The sequence below is a fragment of the Somniosus microcephalus genome, chromosome 4, assembly GCF_052327205.1.
Source record: "Somniosus microcephalus isolate GS21.2 chromosome 4, FLI_Smic_1.0, whole genome shotgun sequence".
Taxonomy (NCBI): domain Eukaryota; kingdom Metazoa; phylum Chordata; class Chondrichthyes; order Squaliformes; family Somniosidae; genus Somniosus; species Somniosus microcephalus.
In genome coordinates, this window is record NC_140990.1 from 45,795,520 (window position 1) to 45,821,419 (window position 25,900).

The following is a 25,900-nucleotide window of genomic DNA, read 5'->3' on the forward strand; positions in this document are numbered from 1 at the left end:
AAGTACCGGACCTGGGGTGGAGAGCCTTGACGGTATGGATACGCCTGAGGTGGATTTCCGGGGAAACACAAATATTAGCTCATGAGGCGTGGCATTAGTGGCGGTACACAATAGTGACCGTATTGAGTGGAGCACATCTGGGAGGACTTCCTGCCAGCGGGAGATAGGGAGGCCCTTGGTCCTTAGAGTTAGGGTGACTGCCCTCCATACTGTCCCGTTCTCTCGCTCCACCTGACCGTTACCCCGGGGGTTGTAGCTGGTGTTACGGCTCATGGCAATCCCCTTGGACAGCATGTACTGGCGTAGCTCTTCTCTCATGAAGGACGCCCCCCTATCCGTGTGGATATAGCTTGGCATACCAAAGAGGCAGAACAGGCTGTTGAGGCATTTAATGACCGTGGCACTGCTCATGTCTGGGCAGGGGAAGGCGAATGGGAAACGGGAGTATTCGTCCACAATGTTCAGGAAGTAAACATTGCGGTCGACGGACGGGAGGGGGCCCTTGAAATCTAAGCTAAGCCGCTCAAAGGGCCATGTAGCTTTGATTAGGTGGGCTCTATCAGGGCGGTAGAACCGAGGCTTGCACTCAGCGCAAGTGCGGCAGTTCCTGGTCAGGGACCGAACTTCCTCAATCGAGTAGGGTAAGTTGCGGGACTTTATGAAGTGGAACAGCCGTGTGACCCCTGGATGGCAGAGGTCGTTGTGGAGGGTCTGTAGCCGATCCCCGGTGGCGTTGGCACACATCCCTCATGAGAGGGCGTCGGGGGATTCGTTAAGGGCCCCCGGCCGGTATATGATGTCGTACTCGAAGGTGGAGAGCTCGATCCGCCACCTAAGAATATTATCATTTTTAATCTTCCCCCTCTGTTTATTATTGAACATAAACGCTACCGACCGCTGGTCGGTAAGTAGGGTGAAGCGTTTGCTGGCTAGGTAGTGCCGCCAGTGGCGCACTGCCTCCACGATGGCTTGGGCCTCCTTTTCCACGGAGGAGTGTCTGATCTCGGGCCCCTGGAGGGTCCTCAAGAAGAAAGCTACGGGCCGCCCCGCCTGGTTGAGGGTGGCCGCCAAGGCAAAGTCAGACACATCACTTTCCACTTGAAAGGGAGTGTTCTCGTCTACTGCCTGTAGCATGGCCCGCTCAATACCCTGCTTAATGCTTTTGACGGCAGCATGGGCCTCAGCAGAGAGCAGGAAAGAGGATGCTTTCAAGAGGGGGCGGGCTTTATCGGAGTAGTTGGGGAGCCATTGGGCATAATATGAGAATAACCCCAGGCACCTTTTCAGGGCTTTGGGAGTGTTGGGCAGGGGCAGCTCCCGTAGGGGGTGCAATCGGTCCGGGTCTGGTCCGATTTCCCCATTCTCCACCACGCTGCCTAGTATGCAGAGGCGCGTGGTGTTGAAAACGCACTTGTCCTCGTTGTAGGTGAGGTTGAGTTTTTGTGCGGTTTTCAGAAACCTCGCGAGGTTTGAGTCGTGGTCCTCTTGGTTGTGGCCGCAGATGGTGACGTTGTCGAGATAGGGGAAGGTTGCCTGCAAGTGGTGGTCATCGACCATGCGGTCCATCTCCCTCTGAAAGACCGAGACCCCATTCGTCACCCCAAAGGGGACTCTGAGGAACTGGTAGAGGCGTCCGTTTGCCTCGAAGGCGGTGTACGAACGGCCCTCTGGTCTGATAGGGAGCTGGTGGTACGCTGACTTGAGGTCGATGGTGGAGAACACCCGGTACTGGGCGATTTGGTTCACCATCTCGGATATGCGGGGTAGCGGGTAGGCGTCTAGTTGGGTATAGATGTTGACTGTTTGACTATAGTCAATCACCATCCGCTTCTTCTCGCTACCCCTCACCACCACCACTTGGGCACGCCACGGGCTGTTGCTGCATTCAATAATGCGCTCCCTCAGGAGCCTGTCTACCTCGGTCGCGATAAACCGTCTGTCCTCCCAGCTGTACCTCCTGCTTTTGGTCGCTATTGGCCGGCAGTTAGGCATAAGGTTCGCGAATAGCGAAGGCGGCTTTACCTTCAGGGTAGCCAGACCGCACACTGTGAGGGGCGGCTGGGTCCCACCGAAATTGAGCGTGATGCTTTGGTGGTGCCACTGAAAATCCAGGCCCAAGATCACGCTCACACATAAATCCTTCATAATTAACAGTTTAAAATTATTATATACAGTGCCTTTAACGGACAATCGTACTGCGCAGTAACCCGCAATAGTCGATATCTGGGTTTTGTCGGCCATAGAGATCGTGCCCTGAGTAGGGACTATAGTTAGAGAGAGTCGTTGTACCAGATTAGGGTGAATGAAGCTCTCCGTGCTCCCGCTGTCAATTAAACATTTAACCTTGCACCCGCTTACCTCGATGTCCACCATCGATTTGGGTAGTGGGTGCGGTCTGGACTGGTCCACTGTGATCAACGCCACTGTAGGGCCCTGATCAGGACAAGATGGTGGGCCACACGAGGCCGGGTAAGATGGCGTCCACGATGTCTGCTCGCGAGATGGCAGACCCCACGAGGTCGGACAAGGTGGAGTCCAAGATGGCCGCTCCCACGGCGCGCACGCGGCGGTGGCGGTTTTGCCTGCGGGGTTCCCTCTGCACACCTTCCCAAAGTGCCCCTTCTTACCTCACTTACAGCAGGTGGTGCCTTTCGCCGGGCACAGGTTCCTGGTGTGCTTCGGCTGCCCACAGAAGTAGCATTTGGGGCCCCGATGCGTCGCGGCGGTCGTAGGGCTTCTGGGGGGAGAGCAGGGCCCCGACAGTGTTGGGCTACCGGGCGGGGAAGCAGAGGCGGCGTGGGCCGCGCGGCCTGATGAGTAGGAGTCAGAGTTCTTCTGAGCCACATCCAGCGATCGCGCTGTGTCCACAGCCTGTGTCAGATCTAGGCCCGTTTTCTCTAGCAGTCTCTGCCGGATGTAATTAGAGCTAAGGCCTGCGATAAAGGCATCCCGAATAAGCTCGTCTGTGTATGCCGTGGCTTTAACGACTTTGCATTTGCAGTCTTTGCCAAGCACTTTTAGGGTGACTAGAAAGTCCTCTAGTGACTCTCCGGGTCGCTGTGTGCAGGTAGCAAGCAGGTGCCTGGCATACACCTCGTTGGTAGGCCGCTGATAGTGGGCCTTTAGAATGTTGCAGGCATCCAGGTAGGTGGCGGCGTCTTGGATGAGTGGAAAAACCCGGTGGCTTACCCGATTCTGCAGGATCCCGAGTTTCACATCTCCGGTGGCTTTAGAGGCTGTGACGGTTTCGGAGTTGGCCATAAAAAATTCCAAGCACTGGAACGAGTGTCCAAACCGTGCCGATGCATCCGAAGAATGCGGGTCCAAATCCAAGCGTTCCGGTTTCAAAAGTTGATCCATCGTTAAAATTTTGCTAATAAAATTGATGCGCCTCAATAACTTCAAGACTCAAAGTTAACTGAATAAAACAAGGCTTTTATTAGCAAAGAAAAGATGCCTGTGTCTTCACCTAGCTTCACCTAGCCTTCTGCTGTTCTGCTGCAAGACAAGCCTGGGCTTGTCTTAAGTAGGGCCAGGTATGGGCGGAGCCGACACACAAAGGGGGCGGTGCACTATATACAATACAAGGTAAAACACCGGAGCAGGCAATACAATATAAGTAGTTAACTACAGAGTCTGATGAATGACATATTTCATCACAATTCTAAACCTCGGACTGTACATGGGGATTCTAACCCTGGGACTGTACATGGGGATTCTAACCCTGGGATTGTACATGGGGATTCCAGCCCTGGGACTATACATGGGGATTCTAACCCTGGGACTGTACGTGGGGATTCTAACCCTGGGACTGTACACGGGGATTCTAACCCCGGGACTGTACATGGGGATTTTAACCCTGGGACTGTACATGGGGATTCTAACCCTCGGACTATACATGGGGATTCTAACCCTGGGACTGTACATGGGGATTCTAACCCTGGGTCTGTACATGGGAATTCTAAAACTGGGACTGTACATGGGGATTCTAACCCTGCGACTGCACATGGGGATTCTAACCCTGGGAATGTACATGGGGATTCCAACCCTGGGACTGTACGTGGGGATTCAAACCCTGGGAATGTACATGGTTATTCTAACACTGGGAATGTACATGGGGATTCTAACCCTGGGACTGTACATGGGGATTCTAAACCTCGAACTGTACGTGGGGATTCTAACCCTGGGAATGTACATGGGGATTCCAACCCTGGGACTGTACGTGGGGATTCAAACCCTGGGAATGTACATGGTTATTCTAACCCTGGGAATGTACATGGTTATTCTAACCCTGGGACTGTACATGGGGATTCTAACCCTGGGAATGTACATGGGGATTCTAACCCTGGGAATGTACTTGGTGATTCCAACCCTGGGACTGTACATGGGGATTCCAACCCTGGGACTGTACATGGGGATTCTAACCCTGGGACTGTACATGGAGATTCTAACCCTGGGACATTACATGGGGATTCCAACCCTTGGACTGTACATGGGGATTCTAAACCTGGGAGAGTACATGGCGATTCTAATCCTGGGACTGTACATGGGGATTCTAACCCCGGGACTGTACATAGGGATTCTAACCCTGGGACTGTACATGGGGATTTTAACCCTGGGACTGTACATGGGGATTCTAAACCTGGGACTGTACATGGGGATTCTAACAATGGGACTGTACATGGGGATTCTAACCCTGGGACTGTACATGGGGATTCTAACCCTGGGACTGTACAATGGGATTCTAATCGTGGGACTGTACATGGGGAATCTAACCCTGGGACTGTACGTGGGGATTCTAACCCTGGAACTGTACATGGGGATTCTAACCCTGGGACTGTACACGGGGATTCTAACCCTGGGACTGTATATGGGGATTCTAACCCTGTGACTGTATATGGGGATTTTAACCCTGGGACTGTACATGGGGATTCTGACCCTCGGACTGTACATGGGGATTCTGACCCTGGGACTGTACATGGGGATTCTAACCCTGGGACTGTACATGGGGATTCTAACCCTGGGACTGTACATGGGGATTCTGACCCTGGGACTGTACATGGGGATTCTGACCCTGGGACTGTACATGGGGATTCTAACCCTGGGACTGTACATGGGGATTCTAACCCTGGGACTCTACATGGGGATTCCAAACCTGGGACTGTACATGGGGATTCTAACCCTGGGACTGTACATGGGGATTCTGACCCTGGGACTGTACATGGGGATTCTAACCCTGGGACTCTACTTGGGGATTCTAACCCTGGGACTGTACATGGGGATTCTAACCCTGGGACTGTACATGGGTATTCTAACCCTGGGAATGTACATGGGGATTCAACCCCTGGGACTGTACATGGGGATTCTCACCCTGGGACTGTACATGGGGAATCTAATCCTGGGACTGTACATGGGGATACTAACCCTGGGACTGCACATGGGGATTCTAACCCTGGGACTGTACATGGGGATTCCAACCCTGGGACTGTACATGGGGATTCCGACCCTCGGAATGTACATGGGGGTTCCAGCACTGGGACTGTAGATGGGGATTCCAGCCCTGGGACTGCACATGGGGATTCTAACCCTGGGACTTTACATGGGGATTCTAATCCTGGGAATGTACATGTGGATTCCAGCCCTGGGACTGCACATGGGGATTCTAACCCTGGGACTGTACATGGGGATTCTTACCCTGGGACTGTACATGGGGATTCTGACCCTGTGACAGTACATGGGGATTCTAACCCTGGGACTGTATATGGGGATTCCAACCCTGGGACTGTACATGGGGATTCTAAACCTGGGACTGTACATGGGGTTCTAACCCTGGGACTGTACATGGGGATTCTAACCCGGGGACTGTACATGGGGATTCTCTCCCTGGGACTGTACATGGGGATTCTCACCCTGGGACTGTACATGGGGAATCCAATCCTGGGACTGTACATGGGGATTCTGACCCTGGGACTGTACATGGGGATTCCAACCCTCGGAATGTACATGGGGATTCCAGCCCTGGGACTGTACATGGGCATTCTAACCCTTGGATTGTACATGTGGATTCCAGCCCTGGGACTGTACATGGGGATTCTATCTCTAGGACTGGACATGGGGATTCTAACCTTGAGCCTGTACATGGAGATTCTAAACCTGGGACTGTACATGGGGATTCTAACCCTGGGACAGTACATGGGGATTCTAACCCTGGGACTGTACATGGGGTTTCTAATCCTGGGACTGTACATGGGGATTCTAACCCTGGGAATGTACCTGGGGATACAACCCTGGGACTGTACATGAGGATTCTAACCCTGGGACTGTACATGGGGATTCTAACCCTGGGACTGTACAGGGGGATTCTGACCCTGGGACTGTACATGGGAATTCTAACCCTGGGACTGTACATGGGGATTCTAACCCTGGGGCTGTACATGGGGCTTCTAATCCTGGGACAGTACATAGGGATTCTAACACTGGGAATGTACATGGGGATTCCAACGCTGTGACTGTACATGGGGATTCTAACCCTGGTAATGTACATGGGAATTCAAACCCTGGGACTGTTCTTGGGGATTCTCACTCTGGGACTGTACATGGGGATTCCAATCCTGGGACTGTACATGGGGATTCTGACCCTGGGACTGTACATGGGGATTCCAACCCTCGGAATATACATGGGGATTCCAGCCCTGGGACTGTACATGGGGAGTCCAGCCCTGGGACTGTACATGGGGATTCTAACCCTGGGACTGTACATGCGGTTTCTAAACCTGGGACTGTCCATGTGGATTCCAGCCCTGGGACTGTACATGGGGATTCTAACTCTGGGACTGGACATGGGGATTCTAAACCTGAGAATATACATGGGGATTCTAACCCTGGGAATGTACATGGGGATTCTAACCCTGGGACTGTACATCGGGATTCTAACACTGGGACTGTAAATGGGGTTTCTAACCCTGGGACTGTACATGGGGATCCTAACCCTGGGAATGTACATGGGGATTCCATCCCTGGGGATGTACATGGGGATTCTAACCCTGGGAGTGTACATGGGGATTCTAACTCTGGGACTGTACATGGCGATTCTAACCCTGGGACTGTACATGCGGATTCTAATCCAGGGACTGTACATGGGGATTCTAACCCTGGGGCTGTACATGGGGATTCTAAACCTGGGACTGTACATGGGGATTCTAACCCTGGGAATGTACATGGGATTTCCAATCCTGGGACAGTACATGGTGATTCTAACCCTGGGAATGTACATGGGGTTTCTAACCCTGGGACTGTACATGGGGATTCTAACCCTGGGACTGTACATGTGCATTCAAACCCTCGGACTGTACATGGGGATTCTAACCCTGGGAATGTGCTTGTAGATTCTAACCCTGGGACTGCACATGGGGATCCCATCCCTGGGACTGTAAATTGGGTTTCTAATTCTGGGAATGTACATGGGGATTCTAACCCTGGGAATGTACATGGGGTTACCAACCCTGGGAATGTACATGGGGATTCTAAACCTGGGAATGTACATGGGGATTCTAACCCTGGGACTGTCCATGGGGATTCTAACCCTGGGACAGTATATGGGGATTCTAACCCTGGGACTGTACATGGGGATTCTAACCCTGAGACTGTACATGTGGATTCTAACCCTGGGACTGTATATGGGGATTCTAACCCTGGGACTGTACATGGGGATTCTAACCCTGGGACTGTACATGGGGATTCTAACCCTGGGACTGTACATGGGGATTCTGACCCTGGGACTGTACATGGGGATTCTAATCCTGGGACTGTACATGGGGATTCTAACACTGGGACTGTACATGGGGATTCTAACCCAGGGACTGTACATTGGGATTCTAACCCTGGGACTGTACAAGTGGATTCTAACCCTGGGACTGCACATGGGGATTCTAACCCTGTGAATGTACATGGGGATGCTAACCCTGGGACTGCACATGCAAATTCTAAACCTGGGATTGCACATGGGGATTCTAACCCTGGGACTGTACATGGGGATTATAACCCTGGGACTGTACACGGGGATTCTAACCCTGGGACTGTACATGGGGATTCTAATCCTGGGACTGCACATGGGGATTCTAATCCTGGGACTGTACTTGGGGATTCGAAAGCTGGGAATGTACATTGTGATTCTAACCCTGGGAATGTACATGGGGATTCTAACCCTGGGACAGAACATGGTGATTCTAAGCCTGGGACTGCACATGGGGATTCTAACCCTGGGACTGTACATGGGGATTCTAACCCTGGGACTGTACATGGGGATTCTGACCCTGGGACTGTACATGGGGATTCCAACCCTGGGACTGTACATGGGAATTCTAACCCTGGGACTGCACATGGGGATTCTAACCCTGGGACTGTACATGGGGATTCTAACCCTGGGATTGTACATGGCGATTCCAATCCTGGGACTATACATGGGGATTCTAACCCTGGGACTGTACATGGGGATTCTAACCCTGGGACTGTATATAGGGATTCTAAACCTGGGACTGTCCATGGGGATTCTGACCCTGGGACTGTACATGGGGATTCTAACCCTGGGAATGTACATGGGGATTCTAACCCTGGGAATGTACTTGGTGATTCCAACCCTGGGACTGTACATGGGGATTCTAACCCTCGGACTGTACATGGGGATTCTAACCCTGGGACTGTACATGGAGATTCTAATCCTGGGACATTACATGGGGATTCTAACCCTTGGACTGTACATGGGGATTCTAAACCTGGGAGAGTACATGGGGATTCTAACCCTGGGACTGTACATGGGGATACTAACCCCGGGACGGTACATGGGGATTCTAACCCTGGGACTGTACATGGGGATTCTAACCCTGGGACTGTACATGGGGATTCTAAACCTGGGACTGTACATGGGGATTCTAACAATGGGACTGTACATGGGGATTCTAACCCTGGGACTGTACATGGGGAATCTAACCCTGGGACTGTACGTGGGGATTCTAACCCTGGGACTGTACATGGGGATTCTGACCCTGGGACTGTACATGGGGATTCTAACCCTGGGACTGTACATGGGGATTCCTACTCTGGGACTGTACATGGGGATTCTAATCCTGGCACTGTACATGGGGATTCTGACCCTGGGACTGTACATGGGGATTCTGACCCTGGGACTGTACATGGGGATTCTAACCCTGGGACTGTACATGGGGATTCCAAACCTGGGACTGTACATGGGGATTCTAACCCTGGGACTGTACATGGGGATTCTGACCCTGGGACTGTACATGGGGAATCTAACCCTGGGACTCTACATGGGAATTCTAAACCTGGGACTGTACATGGGGATTCTAACCCTGGGATTGCACATGGGGACTCTAACCCTGGGACTGTACATGGGGATACTAACCCCGGGACGGTACATGGGGATTCTAACCCTGGGACTGTACATGGGGATTCTAACCCTGGGACTGTACATGGGGATTCTAAACCTGGGACTGTACATGGGGATTCTAACAATGGGACTGTACATGGGGATTCTAACCCTGGGACTGTACATGGGGAATCTAACCCTGGGACTGTACGTGGGGATTCTAACCCTGGGACTGTACATGGGGATTCTGACCCTGGGACTGTACATGGGGATTCTAACCCTGGGACTGTACATGGGGATTCCTACTCTGGGACTGTACATGGGGATTCTAATCCTGGCACTGTACATGGGGATTCTGACCCTGGGACTGTACATGGGGATTCTGACCCTGGGACTGTACATGGGGATTCTAACCCTGGGACTGTACATGGGGATTCCAAACCTGGGACTGTACATGGGGATTCTAACCCTGGGACTGTACATGGGGATTCTGACCCTGGGACTGTACATGGGGAATCTAACCCTGGGACTCTACATGGGAATTCTAACCCTGGGACTGTACATGGGGATTCTAACCCTGGGATTGCACATGGGGACTCTAACCCTGGGAATGTACATGGGGATTCAACCCCTGGGACTGTACATGGGGATTCTCACCCTGGGACTGTACATGGGTATTCCAATCCTGGGACTGTACATGGGGATTCCGACCCTCGGAATGTACATGGGGATTCCAGCACTGGGACTGTAGATGGGGATTCCAGCCCTGGGACTGTACATGGGGATTCTAACCCTGGGACTTTACATGGGGATTCCATTCCTGGGAATGTACATGTGGACTCCAGCCCTGGGACTGTACATGGGGATTCTAACCCTGGGACTGTACATGGGGATTCTTACCCTGGGACTGTACATGGGGATTCTGACCCTGGGACAGTACATGGGGATTCTAACCCTGGGACTGTATATGGGGATTCCAACCCTGGGACTGTACATGGGGATTCTAAACCTGGGACTGTACATGGGGATTCTAACCCTGGGACTGTACATGGGGATTCTAACCCTGGGACTGTACATGGGGAGTCTGACCCTGGGACTGTACATGGGGATTCCAACCCTGGGACTGTACATGGAAATTCTAACCCTGGGACTGCACATGGGGATTCTAACCCTGGGACTGGACATGGGTATTCTAACCCTGGGACTGTACATGGCGATTCCAATCCTGGGACTACACATGGGGATTCTAACCCTGGGACTGTACATGGGGATTCTAACCCTGGGACTGTACATGGGGATTCTAACCCCGGGACGGTACATGGGGATTCTAACCCTGGGACTGTACATGGGGATTCTAATCCTGGGACTGTACATGGGGATTCTAAACCTGGGACTCTACATGGGGATTCTAACAATGGGACTGTACATGGGGATTCTAACCCTAGGACTGTACATGGCGATTCTAACCCTGGGACTGTACATGGGGATTCTAACCCTGGGACTGTACATGGGGAATCTAACCCTGGGACTGTAAGTGGGGATTCTAACCCTGGAACTGTACATGGGGATTCTAACCCTGGGACTGTACATGGGGATTCTAACCCTGGGACTGTACATGGGGATTCTGACCCTCGGACTGTACATGGGGATTCTGACCCTGGGACTGTACATGGGGATTCTAACCCTGGGACTGCACATGGGGATTCCTACTCTGGGACTGTACATGGGGATTCTAATCCTGGCACTGTACATGGGGATTCTGACCCTGGGACTGTACATGGGGATTCTGACCCTGGGGCTGTACATGGGGATTCTAACCCTGGGACTGTACATGGGGATTCCAAACTTGGGACTGTACATGGGGATTCTAACCCTGGGACTGTACATGGGGATTCTGACCCTGGGACTGTACATGGGGATTCTAACCCTGGGACTCTAAATGGGAATTCTAACCCTGGGACTGTACATGGGGATTCTAACCCTGGGACTGTACATGGGGATTCTAACCCTGGGAATGTACATGGGGATTCAACCCCTGGGACTGTACATGGGGATTCTCACCCTGGGACTGTACATGGGTATTCCAATCCTGGGACTCTACATGGGGATTCCGACCCTCGGAATGTACATGGGAATTCCAGCACTGGGATTGTAGATGGGGATTCCAGCCCTGGGACTGTACATGGGGATTCTAACCCTGGGACTTTACATGGGGATTCTAATCCTGGGAATGTACATGTGGATTCCAGCCCTGGGACTGTACATGGGGATTCTAACCCTGGGACTGTACATGGGGATTCTTACCCTGGGACTGTACATGGGGATTCTGACACTGGGACTGTACGTGGGGATTCTAACCCTGGGACTGTATATGGGGATTCCAACCCTGGTACTGTACATGGGGATTCTAAACCTGGGACTGTACATGGGGATTCTAACCCTGGGACTGTACATGGGGATTCTAACCCGGGGACTGTACATGGGGATTCTAACCTTGGGACTGTACATGGGGATTCTAACCCTGGGACTGTACATGGGGATTCTCACCCTGGGACTGTACATGGGGAATCCAATCCTGGGACTGTACATGGGGATTCTGACCCTGGGACTGTACATGGGGAATCCAACCCTCAGAATGTACATGGGGTTTCCAGCCCTGGGACTGTACATGGGCATTCTACCCCTGGGATTGTACATGTGGATTCCAGCCCTGGGACTGTACATGGGGATTCTATCTCTTGGACTGGAAATGGGGATTCTAACCTTGAGCCTGTACATGGAGATTCTAAACCTGGGACTGTACATGAGGATTTTAACCCTGGGAATGTACCTGGGGATACAACCCTGGGACTGTACATGGGGATTCTGACCCTGGGACTGTTCATGGGGATTCTCACTCTGGGACTGTGCATGGGGATTCCAATCCTGGGACTGTACATGGGGATTCTGACCCTGGGACTGTGCATGGGGATTCCAATCCTGGGACTGTACATGGGGAGTCGAGCCCTGGAACTGTACATGGGGATTCTAACCCTGGGACTGTACATGCGGTTTCTAAACCTGGGACTGTACATGTGGATTCCAGCCCTGGGACTGTACATGGGGATTCTAACTCTGGGACTGGACATGGGGATTCTAAACCTGAGAATGTACATGGGGATTCTAACCCTGGGACTGTACATGGGGATTCTAACACTGGGACTGTAAATGGGGTTTCTAACCCTGGGACTGGACATGGGGATTCTAAACCTGAGAATGTACATGGGGATTCTAACCCTGGGAATGTACATGGGGATTCTAACCCTGGGACTGTACATTGGGATTCTAACCCTGGGACTGTGCAAGTGGATTCTAACCCTGGGACTGCACATGGGGATTCTAACCCTGGGAATGTACATGGGGATTCTAACCCTGGGACTGCACATGCGAATTCTAAACCTGGGATTGCACATGGGGATTCTAACCCTGGGACTGTACATGGGGATTCTAACCCTGGGACTGTACACGGGGATTCTAACCCTGGGACTGTACATGGGGATTCTAATCCTGGGATTGTCCATGGGGATTCTAATCCTGGGACTGTACTTGGGGATTTGAAAGCTGGGAATGTACATTGTGATTCTAACCCTGGGAATGTACATGGGGATTCTAACCCTGGGACAGAATATGGTGATTCTAACCCTGGGACTCTACATGGGGATTCTAACCCTGGGACTCTACATGGGGATTCTAACCCTGGGACTGTACATGGGGATTCTGACCCTTGGACTGTACATGGGGATTCTAACCCTGAGACTGTGCATGGGGATTCTCACCCTGGGACTGTACAAGGGGATTCCAATCCTGGGACTGTACATGGGGATTCTGAGACTGTTACTGTACATGGGGATTCCAACCCTTGGACTGTACATGGGGATTCCAGCCCTGGGACTGTAATGGGGATTCCAGCCCTGGGACTGTACATGTAGATTCTAATCGTGGGACTGTACATGGGGATTCTAACCCTGGGACTGTACATGTGGATTCCAGCCCTGGGAATGTTCATGGGTATTCTAACTCTGGGACTGGACATGGGGATTCTAACCCTGAGACTGTACATGGGGATTCTAACCCTGGGACCGTACATGGGGATTCTAACCCTGGGACTGTACATGCGGATTCCAACCCTGGGACTGTACATGGGGATTCTAACCCTGGGACTGTACATTTGGATTCTAACCCAGGGACTGTACATGGGGATTCTAACCCTGGGATTGTACTTGGGGATTCTAACCCTGGGACTGTACATGGGGATTCTAACCCTGGGATTGTACATGGGGATTCTAACCCTGGGACAGAATATGGTGATTCTAACCCTGGGACTCTACATGGGGATTCTAACCCTGGGACTCTACATGGGGATTCTAACCCTGGGACTGTACATGGGGATTCTGACCCTTGGACTGTACATGGGGATTCTAACCCTGAGACTGTATATGGGGATTCTAACCTTGGGATTGTACATGGGGATTCTAACCCTGGGACTGTGCATGGGGATTCTCACCCTGGGACTGTACAAGGGGATTCCAATCCTGGGACTGTACATGGGGATTCTGAGACTGTTACTGTACATGGGGATTCCAACCCTTGGACTGTACATGGGGATTCCAGCCCTGGGACTGTAATGGGGATTCCAGCCCTGGGACTGTACATGTAGATTCTAATCGTGGGACTGTACATGTGGATTCCAGCCCTGGGAATGTTCATGGGTATTCTAACTCTGGGACTGGACATGGGGATTCTAACCCTGAGACTGTACATGGGGATTCTAACCCTGGGACCGTACATGGGGATTCTAACCCTGGGACTGTACATGCGGATTCCAACCCTGGGACTGTACATGGGGATTCTAACCCTGGGACTGTACATTTGGATTCTAACCCAGGGACTGTACATGGGGATTCTAACCCTGGGATTGTACTTGGGGATTCTAACCCTGGGATTGTACATGGGGATTCTAACCCTGGGATTGTACATGGGGATTCTAACCCTGGGACTGTACATGGGGATTCTAACCCTGGGACTGTACATTGTGATTGTAACCCAGGGTCTGTACATGGGGCTTCTAACTCTGCGACTGTACATGGGGTTTCTCACCCTGGGACTGTACATGGGGATTCTAACCCTGGGACTGTACATGGGTATTCTAACCCTGGGACTGTACATGGAGATTCTAACCCTGGGTCTGTACATGGAGATTCTATGTAAGATGTAAAGAAGTCACACAACACCAGGTTATAGTCTAGCAGTTTATTTGGACTATAACCTGGTGTTGTGTGACTTCTTACATTTGTCCACCCAAGTCGAACACCGGCATCTCCACACCATGGAGATTCTAACCCTGGGACTGTACATGGAGATTCTAACCCTGGACAGTAAATGGAGATTCTAATCCTGGGGCTGTACAAGGGGGCCCAGCTCTGGGGCGCTTCTGTTACAATTGTGTGGAATACAAACCATAAGCTCGGCATTAACAGCGCCTTTAGAAGAGATGGTGTGAAACCCGTTGTGTGGAGAGTGAGATAAAATAAACGAGTCAATTATGTTTTTCGGGGTTGCACTAGGACCCGGTTGGGAACAGACCGTGAAGTCACGCCCCACCTTGTTCCTGTACCAAGATGGCCGCACATGCGCTGCACAACTCCCTGAATCATGTCAGCTCGATACTGAACAGTCCCGCCTCCCTACACAAAGATGGTGGCCGTCAACCTGGGCCTTTTACCGGGAGAAAGCCCCGAATGTGCAACCGGGGAACTTTACGTTATTGTTCGGAGCTTGCGGCCTGCACCAGTTGTTTATGAAGCCTGTGCGCCCATCCACCAGGTCCCTTCCTCCCCTGCACCCTCCCGCATCTTACGAACTTTACGGGCCCGTCTCCACCATCGGTCCTTCTCCAGCCTCTGTCTCCAGTACACGCACTGCACATGCTCCAAATCCACCCCTGTATCGCGTCTGCACACTGGGCTCCTGCAGTCTGGGTGCGGCACATTCCCCACTGCCTGGAATACTGGGTAGAAACCGTGCCATTGATTTACTGTGATTGCATTGAGGACTGAACCCTATATAAAAAAACAAATCAAAAGTGTTGCTATGGGTACCCGCATGGGTCCGAGCTATGCCTGCCTTTTCGTGGCATATGTGGAACACTCTTTGTTCCAGTCCTACTCAGGCCCCTCCCTCACCTCTTTTTCCGGTCCATTGATGACTGCATTGGTGCCGTTTCCTGCTCTCGCCCTGAACTAGACAATTTCATTCACTTTGCCTCCAATTTCCACCCTTCCCTCACCTTCACATGGTCCATCTCCGACTCTTCCCTTCCCTTCCTCGACTTCTCCTTCTCCATCTCTGGGGATAGGTTATTGGCCAACAATCACCACAAGCCCACTGACTCCCACAGCTACCTGGTCTACACTTCCTCCCACCCCGCCTCCTGTAAGGACTCTATTCCATTCTCCCAGTTTCTCCGTCTCCACCGCATCTGCTCCGATGCCTCCTTCCACACCAGTGCTTCCGACATATTTTCCTTTTTCCTCAACCGAGGATTCCCCTCTACCGTGGTCGACACGGCCCTCGACTGTGTCTGTTCTATCTCCCACACTTCTGCCCTCACCCCTGCCCCTCCCTCCCGGAATCATGATAGGGCTCCCCTTGTCCTCGCCTTTCACCTCACCAGCCTCCACATTCAACGGATCATCCTCCACCATTTCCACCACCTCCAACGTGATCCCACCACCAAATGCATCTTCCCCTCCCCTTTCAGCATTCCATAGGGACCGCTCCCTCCGAGACACCCTAGTCCACTCCTCTATCATCCCCAGCACCCTTTCCCCTTCGCCTGGCACCTTCCCGTGCAAGCACAGGAGATGCAACACCTACCCTTATACTTCCCCCCTTCCCGCTGTCCAGGGCCCCAAACACCCCTTCCAGGTGAAACAGCAATTTACTTGTACTTCTTGCAATCTAGTATACTGTATTTGCTGCTCATGATGTGGTCTCCTCTACATTGGGGAGACCAAACGCAAATTGGGTGACCGCTTTGCAGAACACCTCCGTTCAGTCCGTAAGGGTGACCCCGAGCTTCCGGTCGCCTGTCACTTTAATTCACCGCCCCATTCCCACTCAGATCTCACCGCACTCGGGCTCTTGCATTGTTCCATGGAAACTCAGCGTAAACTCGAGGAACAGCACCTCATCTTCCGATTAGGCACTCTGCAGTCTTCCGGACTCAATATCGAGTTCAACAATTTCAGATCATAACCTCGGCCCCTATTACATTTTTACTTATATTTTTTATCCACACCTTTGTTTTGTGCCCTTCCCCCTTTTCTCTCTCCCACATGGCAGCTGTCTCCCATTCTGCCAGCGCATCTCACACCTAATCCAGAGCCGTCTTTTGTCTCCACTAGTCCTATCACCATCTCGTCTCGTTTTGAATACCTCTTAATGTCTCTTCACTTCTCTTTTGTTCTTTCATCCCCATTTCCCAGCCTCCAAACTGGCCTTTTAATCGGTTTCATTTCCTGTGTTTTTTCAGTCCTGATGAAGGGTTTCGACCTGAAACGTTGACTCTATTTCTCTCTCCACAGATGCTGCCTGGCCTGCTGAGTTTTTCCAGCATTTTCTGTTGTTGTTTTGGATTTCCAGCATCTGCATTATTTTGCTATTGTGCGAGGACTAAACCATGTTCATTCTAGCAGTTATGGTTCATTTCTGCTGATCTATAACCCCAATACTTGGGCTGGAGATTAATATTCTGTATAAATATTGAATACATCAGGTTTGTTTCAATTACTAATATAAAAGGAAAATACTGCAGATGCTGGAAATCTGAAATAAGAACAAAATGCTGGAAATACTCAGCAGGTCAGGCAGCATCTGTGGAGAGAGAAACAGAGTTAACGTTTCAGGTTGATGACCTTTCAACTGAACTGGAAAAACTTAGAGATGTAGCAGGCTTTAAGCAAGTGAAGAGGCAGGGAAAGGGGGGAGGAAAGACCAAAAGGGAAGGTCTGTGATTGGGTGGAAGGCAGGAGAGATTAAATGACAAAAGGGAGGATAGTACAAAGCAAAAGGAGATGGTAATGGGACAAGTAATGAAACAAAAGATGAGTCTAGATGAGGTGTAAATGGGAATGGCAGAATCATCAACAGCTGCCATGTGAAAAAATAGGGGCCGAGGTTATGGTCTGAAATTGTTGAACTTGATGTTGAGTCCAGAAGGCTGTAAAGTGCCTAATAGAAAGATGAGGTGCTGTTCCTCGAGCTTACATTGAGCTTCATTGGAACAGTGTAGGAGGCCAAGGACGGTGAGGTCCGAGTGGGAATGGAGCGGAGAATTAAAGTGACAGGCGACCGAAAGCTCAGGGTCACCCTTACGGACTGAATGGAGGTGTTCCACAAAGCAGTCACCTAATCTGCGTTTGGTCTCCCCAGTGCAGAGAAGATTGCATCGTGAGCAGCGAATGCCGTATACTAAATTGTAAGAAGTACAAGTAAATCGCTGTTTCACCTGGAAGGGGTGTTTGGGGCCCTGGAGCGGGGGAAGGGAGGAGGTTAAAGGGCAGGTGCTGCATCTTGAATATTTGAATGTGTGTTCTGTCTGAGTACTTGGCTTGTGGGTGTCATAGACTGAACTGTAGTGTTTCACTTTACACTCACCTGAAATTCTTTTGAACCACCCCCTTTCTATAACTATCTTGCATAAGATTTGAAATCTGTTATTTTCTGCATCATTTAACATTTTTTGGATATGATTAAGTAAAACGCCATCACACATATTGCACTTTGAAATGTTCTGATCTTTGTAACTGTCATTGGTGATTTTGATGGTCTCATTGATTTAATCTGGTGTTACTAACACTATTTCTTTAATCAAGATAATTGTTTCAAATACTTCCTTTATCAGATCATCAGCTCCTCCATTGATCTCTGTCAATAATCCGTGGTTCGGGGCTGGGGTTAGGGGTTAGTGGTTGGGGCCAGTGGTTATTGGTTAGGATTGGGGTTAGTGGTTGAGGCCAGTGGTTATTGGTTAGGATTGGGGTTAGTGGTTGGGGCTAGTGGTTATTGGTTAGGATTGGGGTTAGTGGTTGGGGCCAGTGGTTATTGGTTAGGATTGGGGTTAGTGGTTGGGGCCAGTGGTTATTGGTTAGGATTGGGGTTAGCGGTTGGGGCTCGTGGTTATTGGTTAGGATTGGGGTTAGTGGTTGAGGCCAGTGGTTATTGGTTAGGATTGGGGTTAGTGGTTGAGGCCAGTGGTTATTGGTTAGGATTGGGGTTAGTGGTTGGGGCTCGTGGTTATTGGTTAGGATTGGGGTTAGTGGTTGAGGCCAGTGGTTATTGGTTAGGATTGGGGTTAGTGGTTGGGGCTCGTGGTTATTGGTTAGGATTGGGGTTAGTGGTTGAGGCCAGTGGTTATTGGTTAGGATTGGGGTTAGTGGTTGGGGCTCGTGGTTATTGGTTAGGATTGGGGTTAGTGGTTGAGGCCAGTGGTTATTGGTTAGGATTGGGGTTAGTGGTTGGAGCTAGTGGTTATTGGTTAGGATTGGTGCTGGTGGTTGGGGCCAGTGGTTATTGGTTAGGATTGGGGTTAGTGGTTGGGGCTCGTGGTTATTGGTTAGGATTGGGGTTAGTGGTTGGGGCTCGTGGATATTGGTTAGGATTGGGGTTAGTGGTTGGGGCTCGTGGATATTGTTTAGGATTGGGGTTAGTGGTTGAGGCCAGTGGTTATTGGTTAGGATTGGGGTTAGTGGTTGGGGCTCGTGGTTATTGGTTAGGATTGGGGTTAGTGGTTGAGGCCAGTGGTTATTGGTTAGGATTGGGGTTAGTGGTTGGGGCTCGTGGTTATTGGTTAGGATTGGGGTTAGTGGTTGAGGCCAGTGGTTATTGGTTAGGATTGGGGTTAGTGGTTGGGGCTCGTGGTTATTGGTTAGGATTGGGGTTAGTGGTTGGGGCCAGTGGTTATTGGTTAGGATTGGGGTTAGTGGTTGAGGCTAATGGTTATTGGTTAGGATTGGGGTTAGTGGTTGGGGCCAGTGGTTATTGGTTAGGATTGGTGCTGGTGGTTGGGGCTAGTGGTTATTGGTTAGGATTGGGTTTAGTGGTTGGGGCTAGTGGTTATTGGTTAGTATTGGGGTCAGGGGTTGGGGTTAGTCGATAGGATATTAGGCTTAGGAAACTGTGATTAAGGTGAGAAACCACTATTGACAATGCCAGTGTCACTGGACGCGTCCTTTTTCATTCATGGTTTTTTTAACCTCACGCGAATTAGTCACAAAACAGCCTTCAAGGAACCTTCTCTCTGGCCCGAGTCTGATTTCCACCCGTCTTTCACATCTCAACATTTCCCAAAGAAAAGGTCATCCGGGACATTAGACTTCGGGATTTGGGGACAAGAACAGGCGGATACAGGTGTTGCTCTGGTTACATCCAATCATCAGCCTGCCTGAAAAGTGTTTCTGACAATCACCTGTCACCAGGCCCCACCAGTCGCCATCTGATTCCACCGTCACATCTTCATCCATTACCTGCCTTTCACCCTCACCACAGCTGGTTTCACCACCATGACCATCCCCCATACTGAGGCGCTCCGATTCCCATTTGCAATGTAAGTGGTCCCTGGATTTGGTGTCTCAGCGGAAGTGGTCCCTGGATTTATTTACCCCTGTCCTAATATTTGGCTCAGTGTCAAACTTTGTTTATTAATACTCCTGTGATGCGTCTCAGGACTTTTTATTACAAGTGAACAAGTTGCTGTGAAGTGAGGTTGGTTGATCAAGTGAATCCCTTCCCACACAAGGACCAGGCAAAAGGAATTTTCAGAGAGTTGTAGAGCTGGAGGAGGTGACAGAGATAGGGAGGGGCAAGGCCATGGAGGGATTTGAAAACAAGAATCAGAATTTAAAAATTGAGGATGTAGTAAAACATCCGAAGGTGCTTCACAGGAGCGATATCAATCAAAATTTAACACTGAGCCACATAAGGAGATATTATGGTAGATGACCAAAAGCTTGATCAGAGTGTTAGGTTTTAAGGAGCATCTCAAAGGAGGAGAGGTGGAGAGATGGGGAGGTTTAGGGAGGGAGTTCCAGAGCTCAGGGCCTTGGCAGCTGATGGTACTGCCGCCAGTGGTGGAGTGAATCAGGGATGTTCAAGAGGCCAGAATCGGAGGTGCACAGATATCTCGGAGGGTTGTCGGGCTGGAGGAGATTACAGAGATGGGGAACAGCAAGGCCATGGAGGAATTGGAAAATAAGAATGAGAATTTTAAACTTGACATGTTGCCAGACCAGAAGCCAATGTAGGTCAGCGAGCACAGGGATGATGGGTGAACAGGATTTGTTGCGAGTTAAGATATGGGCAGAAGAGATTCAGATGAGCTGAAGTTTATGGAGGGTGGAAGATGGGCAGGAGATCATTCGAATAGTCGAGTCTGCAGGTAACAGAGGCATGGATGAGGGTTTCAGCAGCAGATGGGGAAGCAGGGATGGAGATGGGTGATGTTTGGTATGAAGAATGAGGAGAAGCAATATAAACTAAATGATGCAATTTTAACGGGGGTGCAGGAATAGAGAGACCTGGGAGTGTCTGCACACAAATCTTTGAAGGTGGTAGGACAAGTTGAGAAGGCTGATAAGGATCTTAAGCTTTATAAATAGAGGCATTGAGTACAAAAGCAAGGAAGTTAGGCTAAACCTTTCTGAAACACCGGTTAGGCCCCAGCAGGAGTATTTTGTTCCATTCTGGGCACCACACTTTAGGAATGATGTCAAGACCTTAGAGAGGGTGCAGAAGAGATTTACTGGAATGGTTCCAGGGCTGAGGGATTACAGTTACGTGGGGAGACTGGGGAAGTTGGGGTTGTTCTCCTTAGAGCAGACGATTAAGAGATTTGATAGAGGTGTTCACAATCATGAAGGGTTTTGATGGAGTAAATAAGGAGAAAGTGTTTCCAGTGGTGGAAGGGTCGGTTTCCAGAGGAGACAGATTTAATGTGATTGGTCAAAGAAGCAGCGGCGACATGAGGAGAATTGTTTTTACGCAGCGAGTTGTTGTGATCGGGAATGCACTGCCTGAAAGGATGGTGGAAGCAGATTCAATAGTAACTTGCAAAAGGGAATTGGATAAATACTCGAAGCGAAATATTTACAGCGCTAAGGAGAAAGAGCAGGGGAGCGGAACTAATTGGATAGCTCGACCAAAGAGTTGGCACAGGCACGATGGGCCGAATGGCCTCCTTCTGTGCTGTATCATTCTAGGATTCTGTGAAGTGTCAGTAAATGCAATTTAAGAAGCATCACAGGGTTTGTGTCAGAATTTAACTGAGTATCGAGCCAACATGTCCAGGTTACGTAAACTGCGCCTGTTCACACTGGAAAGAGAAGGTGGAGAGGTGATAGGATTGCTGTTTTTAGGATTCTAAAGGGACTGGATAATGTAGAGCACGACAAGTTATTTCACCCTGTCCAGAACAGTAGAACCAGAGGACACGGCCTGCACTTGAAGGGGGTAAATTCAAGTCCAATCTGTGGGAACAATATTTCAGTGAGTGAGTGGTCAATCTATGGGACAGACTCCCTAGGGAGACGGTGGAAGCAGTTAGTGTTGATTCATTCAAATGCAAATTGGACCAATTTCATTCATAGAATAAGATTTTGGGACACAGTGTGTGAGTAATTTGAGACATGACGTGTGGTCAGTGTAGAATGCTCGGGAGGAAGAGGTGACTTTGGTCCGATGGCTCCTAAAGCTCTCCACCACTGGGGTTTTCCTCGCCTCATGTCTGGGTCTGTTGTAGACTCATTGATAGAGATTGATCGCTGTAATTAGTCAACAACTCCATTATCGTTGTATCATGGGACTCCCAGGATGGTAGAAGGCCGATTAGGTCAGAACCGAAATAATCCAGAGTAAGAAAGAAGAAACGGCCTAAAAATGGAGCAGTCAGCAACAGGACATCAATTAGTCTCCTCTTATCATGGAGTCAGCACAGACTCAACAGAAAGTGTGTCTGAAACAAATCTGATTTATTTGACATTTATACAGAATATTAACCCCTATAACTGGGATGGAGTTTATCAGCAGAAACAAACCCCAACTGACAGAATGAACATGGTTCAGTCCCGGATGTGATTAACAGCAGCAATAACATCAGAATCCAACCTTTGCAGTCACTTGTGAACTCGCTGGTGTGTCAGCAGGTTGGATGACTGACTGAATCCCTTCCCACAGACGGAGCAAGTGAACGGCCTCTCCCCAGTGTGAACTCGCTGGTGTATCAGTAGGTTGGATGAATCAGTGAATCCCTTCCCACACAAAGAGCAAGTGAACGGTCTCTCCCCAGTGTGTGTGCGTTGGTGTCTCAACAGATCCTTTGTGCTTTTAAAGCTTTTGTCACAGCCAGAACATTTAAAAGGTCTCTTATCAGAGTGAACAAGTTGATGTGCAGTGAGATGGGATGAATTAGTGAATCCCTTCCCACACACAGAGCAAGTGAACGGCCTCTCACAATGTGAGTGCGTTGGTGTTTTAGCAGATCCCTTGTGCGTTTAAAGCTTTTCTCACAGTCAAAACATTTAAATGGTCTCTTATCAGAGTGAACAAGTTGATGTTCAATAAAGCTGGCTGAATAAGTGAAACCCTTCCAACACACGGGGCAAGTGAACGGTCTCTCATCAGTGTGAACTCGCTGGTGTGTTGCCAGTTGGGAGGACTGAGCGAATCTCTTCCCACACATGGAGCAGGTGAACGGCCTCTCCCCAGTGTGAACTCGCTGGTGTGTCTGGAGGCTGGATGACTGAGTGAATCCCTTACAACACAATGAGCAGGTGAATGGCCTCTCCCCAGTGTGACTGCGTCGATGAGTTTGCAGCAGGGATGGGTAATTGAATCCCTTCCCACAGTCCCCACATTTCCACGGTTTCTCTGTGGCGCGGGTGTCCTCGTGTCTCTCCAGGTTAGACGATCAGTTGAAGCCTCGTCCACACACAGAACACGTGTACGGTTTGTCCCCGCTGTGAATGGTGCGATGATTTTTCAGGCTGTGTAACTGGTTAAAGCTTTTTCCACACACTGGAACACTCTCACTCAGGTGTGTGGGTCTCGGTGCTTTTCCAGTCACACTGATGTTTGAAATCTTGTCCCACAGACAGAACAGGCAAACATTTCTCCTTCCACATTCAAAGGCTGCTGATATTCCCTGTAAAAGCAGTTTACAAAAGACATCACTGTAAGTTCAGGATAAAAATGCAGAACAGATAATTCTAGTTTCTATGGAGCATTTTTTCCTCTCTTATTACATAGAATTACACAGATTGTACAGCACAGAAACAGGCCATTCGGCCCAACTGGTCCATGCGGTGTTTATGCTCCACACGAGCCTCCTCCCATCTCTCTTCATCTCACCCTATCAGCATCTCCTTCTATTCCTTTCTCCCATGTGTTTATCCAGCTTCCCCTTAAATGCATCCACGCTCTTCACCTCAACTACTCCCTGTGGCAGCAAGTTCCACATTCTCAACACGCTCTGGGTGAAGGAGTTTAACCTAAATAGGACTTTCCTGGGCAGCCAATGAGCACTGCTGCCTCTTCTGTGCATTTCCTGGCGAGGCTAAACAGTTGATATTTTCTGATCAAAAAGAGCTGAGCTCGGCAGCATTAGTCCTGTTTTGCCTCCTTTTGGAGACCAGGTGTATGAGCAGAGTGAGCGTAGCCTTCACAGCAACCGTAATAAAATTGTTACAGTTGTGAAGGCATCTTGTGTAACTGCACTGGACCACAAACAAAGTATGTGTGTCGATTATGGTCTGACTGCGCTACATAGAAACATAGAAGATAGGAGCAGGAGTAGGCCATTCGGCCCCTCGAGGCTGCTCCGCCATTCAATGAGATCATGGCTGGTCATCCAAATTCAGTACCCTGTCCCTGCCTTCTCCCCATATCCCTTGATCCCTTTAGCCTTAAGAAATATATCTAACTCCTTCTTGAATATATTTAATGAATTGGCCTCTACTGCCTTCTGTGGTAGAGAATTCCACAGGTTCACCACTCTCTGGGTGAAGAAATTCCTCCTCATCTCTGTCCTAAATGGCTTACCCCTTATCCTTAGACTGTGACCCCTGGTTCTGGACACCCCGGCCATTGGGAACATACTTCCTGCATCTAGTCTGTCTAGTCCTGTTAGAATTTTATAAGTTTCAATGAGATCCCCTCTCATTCTTCTAAACTCCAGCGAGTAAAAGCCCAATCCACCCAATCTCTCCTCATACGTCATTCCTGCCATCCTAGGTATCAGCCTGGTGAATCTTCGCTGCACTCCCTCCATGGCAAGAACATCCTTCCTCAGATAAAGCGACCAAAACTGCACACAATACTCAAGATGCGGTCTCACCAAGGCCCTGTACAACTGCAGCAAGACATCCTTGTTCCTGTACTCGAACTCTTGATACGAAGGCCAACATACCATTTGCCTTCTTAACCGCCTGCTGCACCTGCATGCTTACCTTCAGCGACTGGTGCACAAGGACACCCAGGTCTCCTTGCACTTCCCCTTCTCCCAATCTATTGCCATTCAGATAATAATCTGCCTTCCTGTTTTTGACACCAAAGTGGATAACCTCGCATTTATCCACGTTATATTGCATCTGCCATGGTTCTGCAATATCACCCTGTGGTAAACCACTGCTAACTCTGTACATGTCTGTGTGGTAAACCACTGTTAACTCTTTACAGGTCCGGGCATGTCTCCACCCCTGGCTCCACCCCTAAGCCCGGGTATAAAGGTGACTCACCACCCTTCCCCCGGGAGCTCTTAGGATGGATCCACTAGCAGAGGCATGCTCCAGTTCTTAATCAATAAAAGCCTACTTCGTATAAGTTCAACTCGTAGTCTTTGGTGTTGTTGATAGTGCATCACACCCAACCTGTCCGAATCATACTGGAGTTTCTTGGCATCCTCCTCACAGCACACACACCCACCCAGCTTTGTGTCGTCTGCAAACTTGGAGATATTACATCTAATTCCCTCGTCTAGATCATTAATATACATTGTGAATAGCTGGGGTCCTAGGACCGATCCCTGCGGTACCCCACTAGTCACTGCCTGCCACTCGGAAAAAGGCCCATTTATTCCAGCTCTTTGCTTTCTGTCTGCCAACCAGTTCTCTATCCAAGTCAATACCTTGCCCCCAATCCCATGTGCCTTAACTTTACACGCTAATCTCTTATGCGGGACCTTATCTTCTGAAAGTCCAAATACACCACATCCACTGGTTCTGTGACGCTTTAAAAGTGCTAGATAAAGGTAAGTTGTTGGTTGGTGTGAGTTTGCGGTGTGTAAATGCTGCCCTTCTCACAGCCTGTAAAAGGAGTCTACAAAAGCCATCACTGTGAGTCCAGGATAGAAATTGACAAGATTCTCTCCGCCTGCTTCCTGGCCAAGGGGGCCACGCATGCGCCCTGCTGCCCCCTGAGCCTCTCAAG

At 50.0% G+C, this 25,900-nt stretch overlaps 1 pseudogene; it reads right to left on the minus strand.

Annotated features, from left to right (window-relative positions):
* LOC147118798 (uncharacterized) overlaps positions 1–25,069 on the minus strand; it is a 43,989-nt pseudogene extending 18,920 nt beyond the window's left edge.
* Between the last annotated feature and the right edge of the window lie 831 nt (positions 25,070–25,900).